Source organism: Natrix helvetica (assembly GCF_964273705.1).
Source record: "Natrix helvetica genome assembly, chromosome: 4".
Lineage (NCBI taxonomy): Eukaryota > Metazoa > Chordata > Lepidosauria > Squamata > Natricidae > Natrix > Natrix helvetica.
The window spans coordinates 67,340,286-67,354,944 of record NC_138550.1 but is presented as its reverse complement, the minus strand read 5'-3'; the positions used below and the strand labels follow the sequence as shown (position 1 = coordinate 67,354,944).

Genomic DNA, 14,659 nt, shown 5'->3' with positions numbered 1-14,659 from the left:
AAATTAGTTAGCTTACGTTAGCGTATGGTTGTTAAATGTTTATACCCTGTACTTTGCTCTGGGAGGTCGGGGGGAGGTAGGGCGGGAAGAGGGAAGGGGTGATAATTGTAAAATTTATTTAAAAATTTAATTTAAAAAATAGTTCAGTTGATCTTTGAAATGGATTAGTTCATCTACTGAACTAGTCTAATCATGGACAATAGAAATGGAGTAAGCAGAATAATTGTTGCCTAGAGTTGGGCTTCATGCAAACAATGTCAGTGCCAGGAGTTTGCAAGTAATGTTCATAATATTTACTAGGACTGCATATTATTATTGGGCAAGGCATATCTTTTTCATATATGAACTTTGGAGCAAAAGTAACATCAGTAAAAGATTGTAGCTACTTTATAGGATGATTATGTTCATATAATATAATATGCTCAGAAATTAACTCAATTGCTACAATGCTCTAAATTACAAATTACTGAATGTCATTTTATTCAAATTCAGCACATTGTCAAAACCCAGCCTCCAAATCAGAAACCAGAGAAAAGAATCTTGGTGAAATCATATGAAAAAAACATATAAATACTTAAAGGTAACTTACCTATTCATGTAATTGGTTATCTGCACCCTGCTCAGAGATATCTTCACAATAAGAATTCTTGTGGTACCCAGAAATATTTACATCTCCCACCAAAAAGACCAGAAAGAGAAGCCTGGGAAAATGGAACAAGCTACTTAAAGGTCCATCAGTCAAACAAACATCATAATGGTAAGTCTTCAAAAGCAACCTGGTCTGTGGATCAGCACAGTTCTCTTGGGTATCAGCACTGTGGGAAGTGAGGATGAATAGCAGGAAATTGGCTTTGGGGATCCTTCTTGAACACTTTGACTGCAAAAAGCACAACAATACAGACCAGGAACACAAAGGAGACTGCAGTCAAGTAGATTACCAAATACTTGGTCAAGGTTTTATCTTTTTCTGGTTCTTGCACATTCACATCCACCTTCTTCAGGAAGAGATATGAAAAGCCATCCACAAAATGAACAATGCCATGTTGCTCTGTGGAGGAAGGCCATTGTCTCTGACCAGTATGACTAGCCTCTGCTTGTTTGTGTCTCACTCATTCAGGGCTCTCCTAATTTTTACTTCCACATCCTGTGCTCTCATCTATGATGTAGATTCGGACAATAACTTCTGAGTTCAAGGAAGGAGAACCACTATCAGATGCCCTCACAGTAACACTGAAGCCTCTTATCTGTTCATAGTCCAGAAATTGAAGGGCATACATTTTTTTCAGTTTCAGAGTTGAATGAGATGTAAGAGGGCACAAGGCCATCACTCTTCCCAGGCAAAAGTGAGAAAGTCACTTTTGCATTCAGCTTTGTGTCCAGATCCAGAGCATGGACTGAGCTGATGAGCAAGCCTGGACTATTATTCTCCCGGATCTTCATATCATATGAAGACTTTTCAAAAAGGGGAGGGTTATCATTGACATCAGAGATCTGAACATTAATCAATCTTGTTGGAGTGAGCCTAGGACAGCGATGGCGAACATTTTTGGCTCGCGTGCCATAAGTGGGGGGAGTGCAGGGGGGTTGTGTGTGGGCATGCCACACCCATAATGCAATGTGCGACACCCCCCCAGTGTGCATGTGTGCACTACAGGTGCTCCCCCCTTTTTTGCATGCTTTTTTTGCCCTCCCCAGGCTCCAGAGGCTTTATAGGAGCCTGGGGAGGATGAAAACAGCCTCCCCCGCCCCCCTTGGAAGCCCTCCGGAGGCTTGAGGGACCTTCAGGACACTTCCCTTAAGCCTCCAGAGCAGTCAAAACGACCCTCTGAGCAAACCGGAAGTGACTTCTGGTTTGCTCGGAGGGTATTTTTGAGTGCTCCGAAGGCTTGAGGGACCTTCAGGACGCTTCCCTGAAGCCTCGGAGCAGTCAAAATGACCCTCCAAGCAAACTGGAAGTGACTTCCGGTTTGCTCAGAGGGTCGTTTTGAGCACTCCGAAAGCTTGAGGAACCTTTAGGATGCTTCCCTGAAGCCTCCGGAGCAATCAAAATGACCCTCCGAGCAAACTGGAAGTCAATTCCTGCACTTCCAGTTTGCCCATAGGGCCAGTTTTTTGTGCTCCAGAGGCTTCAGGGAAGCTCATGAAGCCTCTGAGGGCCTCCGGGGGAGGAGGCTCTTTTCGCCCTCCCCAGGCTCCTATAAAGGCTCTGGAGACTGGGGAGGGTGAAAAATGGCTTTTAAAAAAGGTAAACTCAGCTGGCCAGCGCACACATGCCGCTGGCCAGCTGACAGGGCAGCGCCTCGCGTGCCCTGACAAATGGCTCCACGTGCCACCTGTGGCACGCGTGCCATAGGTTCACCATCACTGGCCTAGGAGATCCTCAGTCAATGGCAGTGATGGTGATGTTTGTACTCAGAGACTCTCTCTCTCTGTGTGTCTAGGGGACTTTGGAGCACAAGCTGATAAAATTCGTTTGTGGTGGCTTTCAGCACAGAAGGAAGGTTAATCTCTATGGAGCAGACCATTTTGCTGTTATCTCCAGAGTCTTGGTCTCTAAGAGGACCACCACCTTCTCCAAAGTTGAATCCTCCTTTAAGATGCTGGTTAGAGATATGATGGACACTTCTGGGGCATTGTCATTTACAGCTTCAACCTCTATAAGTATCTTGAGGTGCCCTGAAAGTCCTCCTCTGTCTGTTGCTCAGATATTTATGCTATAACTCCTTTCTTTTTCATAATCAATCTGTCCTCTAAGAATGATTTTTCAAGATCTTTCACTTAAATGGAAGAAAATTTATTCTTTCAGGTTTTCTATGGAATGAGTAGATGACTAGTGCATTTAAATCCAAATCAAGATCTGTAGCTTCTACTTTAGCCACCGCAGTGTAAGGCCTTTTGTAAGGCCTTGCCTCACCAATTTTCCCAAGAAAGCAGGACTCTTGAAACTGAGTCCCCCTTTGTTCCAAAAGGAGCTTTTATTGAAAAGCTTGTGATACCAAGAGGTCTAAGCAGGAATAAAATTTTCTCACTAAAAAAAGCAATTTAAAGCAGTGCAAACAAACCCCTCCCACAGTACAGCAATGCAGGAAACAGAAACTCACAGCACAGCAATATAGGAAACGGAAACAGAAACCGAAACCTACATAGCTGTCTCTCCAAGCAGGAAGCGGAAATAGAAACTTCATATAAAGATCCCTCCAATCTTCCCTCCACCCACCAGAATGCTAACATCCCAATAGAAATATTTATTTATTTATTTATTTATTTATTTATTTATTTATTTATTTATTTATTTATTTATTTATTTATTTATTTATTTATATTTGATGCTTCTAGACCGCCCCCTCTCCCAAAAGGGACTCGGGGCGGTATACAGTCCATACAAAATATAACAAAATACAATAAAAAAGTTAAATATGTACAGTTGGCATGGAGGAGGTTAAAATGCAATTAAAAGAACTGTACAAAGCTAATATAAATATAAGTTTTAAACCCCTAAAATAGACACAATAAATTAAAAAACCCCTAAAATAACCAGATGATAATACATTTGCCAGGAGGGACAGTTGTAATTATGCCAGGCCTGCTAATCGGAACAGGTGGGTCTTCAATTTTTGCCGGAAGGAGCGGAGGTCAGAAGTGGTTCTAATGTCGGGGGGGAGGTCATTCCAGAGGGTTGGGCCCATCACAGAGAAGGCCCTACTCCTTGGTGTCGCCCGTTGGCATTGCCTAGTGGACGGCACCAGGAGAAGTCCCTCCCTGTGTGAGCGAATTGGCCGCAGGGATGTATGTGGGAGGATGCGATCCCGCAAGTAACTAGGTCCCGTGCCATGGAGCGATTTAAAGATGGTAATCAGCACCTTGAAACGCACCCGAAAAACCACAGGTAGCCAGTGCAGCTTGCGCAGGAGAGGTGTTACGTGGGAGTACCTCGTACTCCCCATCACAGCCTGCGCGGCTGCGTTCTGAACTAACTGCAGTCTCCGGGCGCGTCCCAAGGGCAGCCCCATGTAGAGAGCGTTGCAGTAATCCAGGCGGGACGTCACCAGTATCATCAGCGTAGAGGTGATACTCAACCCCAAAACCACGGATGATCTCACCCAGCGGCTTCACATATGTGTTGAACAGGAGATGCGAGAGGACCGACCCCAGTGGCACTCCACAAGTGAGTGGCCTCGGGGTCGACCTCTGTCCCCCTGTCAACACACATTGCCTCCGGTCGGAGAGGTAGGAGCCGAACCACCGCAAAACGGTACCTCCGACTCCTATCCCCTCCAACCGGCGCAATAGGATACCATGGTCGATGGTATCAAAAGCCGCCGAGAGGTCTAATAGGACCAGGATAGAGGAACAACCTCTATCTCTGGCCCTCCAGAGATCATCAACCAACGCGACCAAGGCTGTCTCTGTGCTGTGCCCGGGTCGGAAGCCGGACTGGCGTGAGTCTAGATCAGTGATAGCGAACCTATGGCACGCGTGCCACAAGTGGCACGCGGAGCCATTTGTCACGGCACACGAGGCGCTGCCCTGTCAGCTGGCCAGCGCGCATGCGCACGTTGGCCAGCTGAGTTCACGTTTTTAAAAGCTACTTTTCGCCTTCCCCAGGCTCCAGAGGCTTTATAGGAGCCTGGGGAGGGCGAAAAGAGCCTCCCCCACCCACCCCCCGGGGGCGTTGTGCACACATGTGCACTGGGGGGGTCGCGCATTGCATTATGGGTGCGGCACGCCCGCACACGACCCCCCTGCGCTCCCCCCACTTGTGGCACACGAGCCAAAAAAGGTTTGCCATCACTGGTCTTCTCAACAACCTTCGCTAGAAACGGAAGGTTGGAGACTGGACGATAATTAGCTAGCTCCATTGGGTCGAGTGAAGGCCTCTTAAGTAAGGGCCTCACCACCGCCTCCTTCAAGGTGGTTGGTAAGGATCCCTCACCCAATGAGGCATTCACCAGGCCCAGAAGCCAGCCTCGGGTCACCTCCCAAGATGCCAGTACCAACCAGGAGGGACACGGGTCCATTAAACATGTGGTGGTTCGCAGCCGTCCACGCAACCTATCCAAATCCTCGGGGGCAACAGAATCAAACTCCTCCCAGGATGGTCTCACAAGACTCGCTGTTGGCGGCCCGTCCGGTCCACTGAGGGGGGCCCATCCACTCCGGATCTGAGCGACTTTATCCTGCAGATATTCCCCAAACTCCTCTGCTCTGCCCTGCAAGGGTGCCCCCTGCGTCCTCTGTGACAAGAGGGAGTGGGTCACCCTAAACAGGGCGGCAGGGCAGTTATCCGCGGACGCAATAAGAGCAGCGCAATATCTACGTTTGGCCGCCCTTAATGCCACAAGGTAGGTCCGTAAATAGGCTCTTACCTGTGTTCGATCAGATTCGGAGCGTGAGGACCTCCACCTGCTCTCTAGACGTCTCCTATGGCGCTTCATCACCCTCAGCTCCTCGGTATACCAAGGAGCCCGGGCGGGTCGCTGCCGCAGGAGAGGTCGCAAAGGCGCAACCCGGTCCAAGGCCCCAGCTGCCGCCCTATTCCAGGCGGCCGCTAGGTCCTCTGACCGAGCGTGGGTCAGGGCTACAGGTAATGGCCCAAGCTCCGTCTGGAACCTGTCCGGCTCCATCAGGTGCTTGGGGCGGTACCAGCTTGGACCATCTGGTCCCGCCTCCTCGCGGTGGGGGGTAGCGCCAGGGAAGTCCAGCCGGAGACATGAGTGATCTGACCATGACAGGGGTGTAACAACAAGGTCCCCTATACCCAGATCACTCGTCCACTGCTCAGATACAAAAACAAGGTCCAATGTGTGGCCACCTTCGTGTGTGGGGCCCTGAATTAACTGGGTCAGGCCCATGGCTGTCATGGAAGCCATGAACTCCCGAGCCACCTCAGACGCTGCTCCCATCGACGGCAGGTTGAAATCCCCCATAACCACAAGCCTGGGGATCTCAACCGCCGTCTCCGAGATCAGCTCGAGGAGCTCGGGCAGGGCCGTTGATGTATAGCGAGGAGCCAAGTATACAATCAGCAAGCCCAACTGCCTCCCTGGGCCCCATTTCACACCAAGGGACTCACACCCGGATATCTGAGGAACAGTGAACTCCCTCAGCTCTAGACCTTCCCGTATAACTACCGCCACCCCACCACGCTTACCCAGGGCCCGAGGCTGATGGAATGCACGGAAACCTGGTGGGCACATTTCCACGAGGGGTAAACCACCCTCGTGGCCCAACCAGGTCTCCGTTATCCCTGCAAGGTCCAGCTCCCCCTCAGAGATCAGCTCATTAATGAGGGGGGCCTTGTTGGTTACGGACCTTGCATTGCAAAGCATCAGCCGTAGGCCCGGGCTCTGTAGTTCCTGGCCACCTAGGTTGCAGGGGTTGGTACAAACGACCGGGCGTAGCCAACAGCCACGGTCTCCCAACCGACCTTGTGATCTTCTCTTGTCCTCGCATCCCCCCCTCCCCGCGACCGTTGTAATCAAACAACCCTCTGTTGGAATAACTTGTTCCCTCTCCCCCCCCACTCCGCTCACTTCCTTCCCGGACTCACCTGTCCGTCTGGCACTGGCACTGGCTCCTCTCCCGGCCTGGTTATCACACCCCCCCTCCCTGGAACCCCTTAATAGCAATAAAAAACATCTAGATAAAAAGCCCCTCAGCCTCCGTTTCTTCCACCTCTCGGGGTTCGCAAACCCGTCATCAAGGCAGGCCCTTGAGAGAGCCAAGGGCCATACCTGCGAGAGAGGGGCCTCCCGCAGGCGGAGCAGGTCTGACCTCGAATAAATAGTTCGTTAAAAGCCCCATGGGATCAGGATGCTAATAAAGGTTGATAGAAAGTTGATAAAAGTTGATAAAAGTTGATAGCTGATGAGTCGGGGTCTTAGAGGGAGGAAGGAGATGTTAAAATATTTAGATAGAGAAGAAGGGGGTGGGAATGATCAAATACCCTTAATTACATAGAATTACATAGAATGACGAAGATGACCACAAGGTGAAAGATTGTTCAAGATGTTCCATGGCAGGATGACCCAAAGGTGGGAGACTATTCGCACTGGTTCAGGATGGTTCCAGAGGCTCCCACCCGGTGTTCCAGGGTTCTCCAAAAATGCAGGGTGAAGTTTAGGGTAGTCCTCTCTAGAAATTTACCAAACTTCTAGAGGTCCACAGAGACTTAAAGTTAGTGTTTGGCATCCCCTGCTGGCATCGACAAGGCCTGGGGGGGGGCATAGGGGCATTGGGAGCAGCCAGGATATGATGGAAAAAAACAGCAGGAGTTCCTGTTTTTCTAGGGTGGGATCCGACATGCTGCCCACCCTAGAAAAACAGGAAGTTCTCCTGAAAGAAAACAAAAAGAGGGAAAGAGAGCCAAAGAAAACAAAATCAATGAGGTTTGTCATGGTAGAATTGATGAAATTTATGTATCAATTTAGGGGCATGGACATGTTTTTTGTGAACCCATTCATTGTGTGAGAAGGGGAGGTGTTTCCAAGCCACCAGGGACTGAGTAGCTCTGTGAAATTTTCTAGAGTCTAGAATTTCTTGAACTTCAAAATATTGTTTACCCTCTACCATACTAGGGGATGGAACGGGGTAGTAGCCGGATGAAGGTCAGAAGTGACTTCAGGCTTCAGCAAGCTACAATGGAAAATGGGGTAGACTTGCCATAATGATTTAGGGAGTTGCAATTTCCCCATGACAGAATTAATGATGAGGACAGAATAAATGATGGGGAAAGGCCCAATGAATTTAGGGCCCAGCTATTTAGACTGCTGCAAATATTTCAGAAATTGGTGGAAAGGTAAACTTTGTTCCCCAGTTTGTAACATCTATGTTCTATACATTTCTTGTCTGCTTGTGGTTTATAGGCAGCCTTGGCTTCATCCAAGGCTTTGCGGACCACTGGTCAAATGGTTTGCAAATGACTGATTCACTGTTTCAAGGAGGAGATTTCTGGTTCATGTGAGGGTAACTCAGGCATAGCATTAAATTCTTGCCCTGTGGCCACTCTGAATGGGGTAAAACCTGTGGTAGTGTGAACTGCATTATTAAAGGCCACTTCTGAAAAAGGCAATAGCTCGGTCCAGTTGTCCTGCTGACAGTTAATAAAACACCACAGGTACTGTTCCAGAACAGTTTGTTCATTCTATAGCCTCATTAGTTTGTGGATGATGACTAGAACTAAGTCCCTGTTCAGTTCCAAGTACCTCCAAAAAGGCTTTCCAGAACTTGGATGTGAATTGGACCCCTCTGTCCGAAATAATATATCATGGGGCCTCATGCAAGTGGTATATGTAGACCAAAAACAGCTTAGCCAAGGCTTTGGGTGTAGGGAACTTTTGGCATGGGATGAAGTGAACCTGCTTTGGGAAAATGTCTGTGAAAACCCAGGTCACTGTGTTTCCAGAACTCTCGGGCAATTCTACAATGAAAGCCATGAAGATATCTCTCCATGATGCTGAAGGGTTGACCACTGGCTGCAGTAGACCAGGGTTTTTCCTCTGCCTGTGTTTAGCAACAGCACAAATGGGGAAGCTTGCTACATAGCTTTCTATGGCTTATTTCAATGAGGGCCACCAGAATTACCGTTTCAGTAAATGTAACATTTTTACAAAACCAAAGTTACCAGCCAATTTGGAGTCATGACAAGCTTACATAGTTTTCAGCCTTTCCCTAGCTGGCACATACAGCTTATTTCCCAACCAAGCTAACCCATCTTTTATTATGCACGTATGTTTATGGACACTAAGCCACTCATCTGCTTCCAAGGCTTTTTTGAATTCTGTGGTGGTGGCATTGTCTAAGATGGAGGGGTCGTTCTTTGCCTGAGAGCATGTGACAACCTTAGCCACTAATTGGGAGGCTGGAAGCATTAATTACTTCCACCTTGACACAGTTGTTTTGTGGTAGTCTGGACAAGGCATCTGCCAAAAAGTTTTTCCCTCCCGGTAAATACTTCAATGTGACATTAAAGTGTTGTAAGTACTGTGCCCATCGGACCTGTTTGGGGACATTTCCATGGGGCTTTTAGTGCTTCCAAGTTCTTGTGGTCGGTCCATACTTGGAAAGGTATTTTACTTCCTTCTAAGAAATGTCTCCACATTAGGAGTTCCCACTGACTGCAAAAGCTTCCTTTCCCCATAATAGATTTTCTATTTTGTATATGGTTTTTTTAACTACTGTCTGTACACCGCCCCGAGTCCCTTCGGGGAGAGGGGGCGGTCTATAAATTCAATAAAATTCAAATTCAAATTCAAATTGACCATCTCAGTTTCAGTTTTTCCTAGAGGTGTATGTACATGGTTGTAATTTTCCTTCTTCATTCTCTTGGAGTAAAACCGCACTGACTGCCACAACACTGGCATCAGCCTGGATTACAAATGGTTTCCCTGGGTCTGGGTGTTTTAACAGAGGTTCAGCTGAAAAGAGCATTTTCAGTTTCTCAAATACCACTTGGCAGTCCATAGTCCACTTCAGTTGGATAGGTTTTGGTTTATCTACCCCCTTGGTTTTTAACAGATTTGTAATCGGCAATGCTATTTGGGCAAAAGAGGGGATAAACTGCCAATAAAAGTTAGTGAACCTCAGGAAGCTCTGCAATTGCTTGCGAGTGGGGGGGAAGGTTTCCCATTCGAGGACTGTTCTGACTTTTGTGGAGTCCATTTCCACCCCCCTGGTGAGAGATTCAGTACCCTAGGTAATCTATTTTATATCGACAAAAATCACATTTGGAGAATTTGGCAAACAACTTAGCTGCCCTTGGTTTCTTCAAGATCTCCCGCACCAATTTAACATGTTGGACATGGCAGGAGCCCCTTTGAGCCTGAATGGTAAAACCTTGAACTGAACACATCCCAACAAACAATTAAACACTGCTTTCCATTCATCCCCCTCCCAGATCCAGATCCAGTAATAAGTCTCCCTTAAGTCTAGTTTGGAAAAAAATCTCCCCTTTGCCAGATGGGCCAGCATGACCTTCAGGGGATAGAGATTCTCCTTGCAAATAGTATTTAAATTTCTATAATCCACACATAATCGTAATGAGCCATCCTTCTGGAACAGGACTGGAGTGGCCACCTTGGGTCTCGCTGGCCCAATGAACCCACACTCTAGGGTTTTTTTTTATAAATTGTTGCAGTTGCTGAGGAGTCATGGCATAAAGTTTTGACTTTGGTAGTTTGGTCCCTGGTAAAATCTCGATGGCACAATCTGTAGACTTATGGAGGAGAAGTTCATCTAAGACTGCTTCGCTGAAAACATCCATCAAGTCTCAGTATTCCCTGGGGATGCCCAGTAGGGGTCCATTCGCCTCAGTCGCAGCTACCTCCTCACTCTGTGGTATTCCAGTCTGGTGGGGTTCCTCACTCCAGATTAATTCATTATTAGGGAATTGGAGGGTCTCCTGTATCCAGTGCAGCCTTGGGTTCCACTTCTTTAACCAGGTTAGTCCCAGAATTAGGGGCCAGTCCATGCCTGGTGTCACAATGAAAGCAATGGTTTTGGAGTGATTTGCCATTGTTAGTTCGAGTGGTACAATGGTAAATGTGGCCGGGGCGCTTCCCCCTCACAATGGACCCATCAAGTTGGCAAAATGACACTGGGTTTTTTAGTGGCCTTAGTTGAATGCCTAGTTCTGCAACCAGAGTCAGGCTTATTAGGCTTCTGATGCACTCTGAATCCAGCAATGCTTTAAGTTTCACTTTTCTCCCCATTAATGGAATTAACAGTTCTATAGGGGTTGTAAGGAGTTTGACAACCCCACTTACCAAAGGGTCTTCATATTCACTCTCTTATTGATCAGGTTCCTCCACCGGAGGAGTCGGAGTTCCTCATACCATAATTAATTTTGGTGGGAACTCAACAAACGCATGGGTCTTTAGGGCGGTGTTTCTGGAATGCAGTGGTAGCTTTTAGGGTCTTCCTCTGACCTAATTCTTTCTCTCCTGGTTGGGCATCTTCACATGGCACTCAGCTGCACAGTGGCCTTCCTTTCCACAATTGAAGCAGGTGGCTGAGCACATTGGGGTAGAGCAAGGTTTGGTTCCTTCCCTTCTCCCTTCCAGTGGAGATCACTTCCAGGAGTGGCTTGCACGGTACTGGTTTAGAGTTTGGTCAATTTCAGCTTCATCAGCCAGGACACACCAGCCATGCAGGTGGACTGGGCCTTCACGGGAAACTTTGTACAGGTCATTGTTTAAGCCATCTTTGACCAACTCACAAGTATTTCATCTGGCCAATCTACATGGCAAGTCAGATTACAAAACCTGATGTACTCGGTGATTGGACTGTGTCCCTGTCTGATGTGACTTATGCAGTCTCTAGCCTTGCAGTTGGCTAGGAGGTTCTCAAATCTCCATCTCAGGACTGTCATGAAGCAGTTGAAGTTGCAGAGCTCCATTGCATCTGCATTATGGAGGCTCACCATCCAATGTGCAGCTGATCTTTCTAGAGCCAGTGTGACAACCCTGACTTTGGCCACTTCTGTAGGGAGGTACTTCCCATGCTCCTACATATAGGTCAGCCTGTATGTGAAGAAAAATTCCCATGTATGCTGGGAATTCCCATCAAATTTGATGTTATTCTAAGGGTGGAAGGTTCCTCCCATTGAGTTGTAGACCTTGCTTTGCATTGAGATGTCTCTTTTTGTACTCCTGCCTTGTTTGCAGCGGAAGCCAGGGCACCTTGTATCTGCATGCCATGGATGGCCTCCCTCATGAGGTTCATGCTTCCCTCAGGAGTTGTTTGGATTGGTCTGGGTTTCTTCTGGTTCTTTGTCATCATACAGCTCTTCCATCTCCTGCTTCCAGCCAGGTTGGTGGCTCCCACAGGTGAGAGTGGCATCTTTGGTCCTTCCGCCCTAGCCTTCCTTCTTCTCAACGCTGATGGACCACCTCAGCTTGGCAATGGTGCTTGAGGCAATGTTGGTCTTGATCCAGGCATTGAGGGCCTCCTCTCCTTGGTTTTTTTTTTTTTGAGGGGTTCTTGCCCAGCATTCAGCCTCTTTGTGGCTGTTCCCCTGGGCAGACTTGGTGTGCACAGTCCCCATGATAGGGCTGTTACCTCTCCAGGTTGACCAGTTTGCAGTTCCTGCCTAATGTAAGGTCTTACCTCACCAATCTTCCCAAGAAAGCAGGACTCTTGAAACCAAAGTTGTTCCAAAAGGAGCTTTTATTGAACGCTTGTGATAGCAGGAGGTCTAGGCAGGAACTAAAATTTCCCACTTAAAAAAACAATTTAAAGCAGTGCAAACAAAACTCCTCCCACAGTACAGCAATGCAGAAAACAGAAACTCACAATACACGACCCAGAAACAGAAACTTATATAGAGATCTCTACAAGCAGGAAATAGAAACAGAAACTTCATATAGAGATCCCTCCAATCCTCCCTTTCCCACTACATGCCAGTGTCCCAATAGAAATATATGGGACATGACACATTTAAACCCAAATCAAGATCTATAGCTTCCACTGCAGTGCCCGTAGGAAGGTTTTCCTTCATTTTTACCTTATAATCAGATTGGGAAAATTGAGGAGGGTTATCATTTATGTCGAGAATATCAATGTTAATTTGAACAGTGCCTGTTTTCTGTGGTACGCCACCATCAACAGCCATTAGGGTGATATTGAGACATGACACCTTTTCTCTATCTAGTTATCTCTTTAGAACAAGATCCACATTGTTAATTCTGTCTTTGTTCCTTTGCACATGAAGCCAAAATATTCATTGGTGCTGAGTGTATAGTTTTGGATGCTGTTTTCTCCTAGATCCTCATCATCTGCAGATTCTAAGGGAAGTACCATATTTGTAGGAACATTCTCAGGAATTTCTATCTCAAATTCATTTTTAGAGAATTTGGGAGCATTGTCATTTATGTCTTCTATTATTATTTCAATATTGTATGATTCCAAAGGGTTGTCAAGCACAATTTGAGATGTAAGTATGCAAGCATCTGTCTGGCTACACAGAATGTCCCGATCTACTTTATCATTTATCAATATATCCCCAGAATGAATATCAAGGGAGAAATACTGCTTAGTGCTTTCAGAAATGACATGGGTTCTGCAATCAATGAATTCCTGTACTTCCAGTTTGAAATCCTTCAACACATTAGCCACGTTAGAACCACTTTGGTTTGTTCAGGTGTAGAATAGTAGATTGAAATACATAATGCCCCAGGCAGACAAAGCAACCAAAAAAGATACATACCTTGTTTACTCCTAATGCATTGTTCCATCATTCAGGACTCTCCTTAATTCTTGAACAGAATATAAATCTCCTTACTTTCATCCAGTTTTTGTCTCTCACAAAGAGATAATTTCCTGCTGCTTTACCTGACAGTTTTCATCTTTTCGTTGGTTAAAATCTTCTTGTCTCCTTGCAGAACCCTACTCTTTGTTCTTTTCCGCTCAAACCAAAATTCTGAGTTCCCAATAATATGTTTGCCTATTCTGTCACCATGTGGCTGTTTGTGGAATCTGCCTCTAAGGACTACTTTCATGAATCTGTTCTAAAGGCAGTAAAGGCCTTACTGTTAAAACCAGTAAATCATAGTTTTAAAGGCTCTCTTTCTATTCAAAATATGAAGATTCCACAGGAAGATTCCTCTTAAGGTTGGTGAGATTCCAGTTACTTCATCCAAAAAAAATAATATTATTCTTCAACAGCACATTGAGAGAGAGAGGGATACAACTCTAGCATTGCAATATAATTTTCCCTGAGGGTGCCTAGAAATAAATTTTTAAATTATATCCGAACAGAACAATAAGAGGAAAGGATCTATGTTAATAGATTTAACATAGATCACATTTTACATTTAGATTTAACTAATTTCAGTCACAGAAAAATATGAATAAAGGTGACAGGGTATGTAGGGTAACCTTATTGTAAAATTATTAGACATTTAATTTTATTGAATTTTATTATTAGATTTTTAATGTTAAAAACAGTATTAGACCTCTAGGACTGCTTTCATGATCTTTTAAATGAAAGGCAATAAATAATAGTTTTGAAGGCTCTCTACCTATTCAAAATATGAAGATTCCACAGGAAATGATGTCTCTTAAGGTTGGTGAGATTCTAGTTACTTCATCCACAAAAAATAATATTATTGTTCAACAGCACATTGAGAAAGAGGGATACAACTCTAGCATTGCAATATAATTTTCCCTGAGGGTGCCTAGAAATAAATTATTTAAATTATATCGGAACAGAACAATAAGAGGAAAGGATCTATGTTAATAGATTTAACATAGATTACATTTTACATTTAGATTTAACTAATTTCAGTCACAGAAAAATATGAATGAAGTCCCTATAAGTAACTATAGGGAATCCTTATTTTGAAATTATTAGAGTTTAAATTTAAAAAAATATGAATCTGATCATAATATTAGATCTAGGAAGAGAAGATAGGATGGATTATTTCTGAAGTAAGAGTTACTTTATTCAAAGCTTCTATGCTCCCTATCTGTTGCACTTTTCTTTCAAAGTAATCTTTCACACTCAAAGAATCACATGAAATATGATTACGACTTCCTTAAAAATGGACAGGAATGGAGATTACAAAAGCAAAATACAGAGAAATAGTGAGGAAGGAAAAGAAAAAGGCAGCAAAGCAAAGCAAAGCAAAGAGATTTATTGAGAAATGCATACCAGACAAAG

General features: G+C 45.4%; 2 pseudogenes across 2 annotated transcripts; both read right to left on the bottom strand.

Annotated features, from left to right (window-relative positions):
- Nucleotides 1–589: 589 nt before the first annotated feature.
- LOC309392172 (protocadherin beta-8-like) lies at nucleotides 590–1,156 on the bottom strand (annotated as a pseudogene). Its single transcript has one exon. The product of its transcript is annotated as a protocadherin beta-8-like (transcript).
- A 4-nt stretch (nucleotides 1,157–1,160) lies between these two features.
- LOC309392170 (protocadherin beta-1-like) lies at nucleotides 1,161–13,232 on the bottom strand (annotated as a pseudogene). Its single transcript has 3 exons — nucleotides 12,467–13,232; nucleotides 2,370–2,879; nucleotides 1,161–1,522 (listed from the first exon to the last, which is right to left on the bottom strand). The product of its transcript is annotated as a protocadherin beta-1-like (transcript).
- Between the last annotated feature and the right edge of the window lie 1,427 nt (nucleotides 13,233–14,659).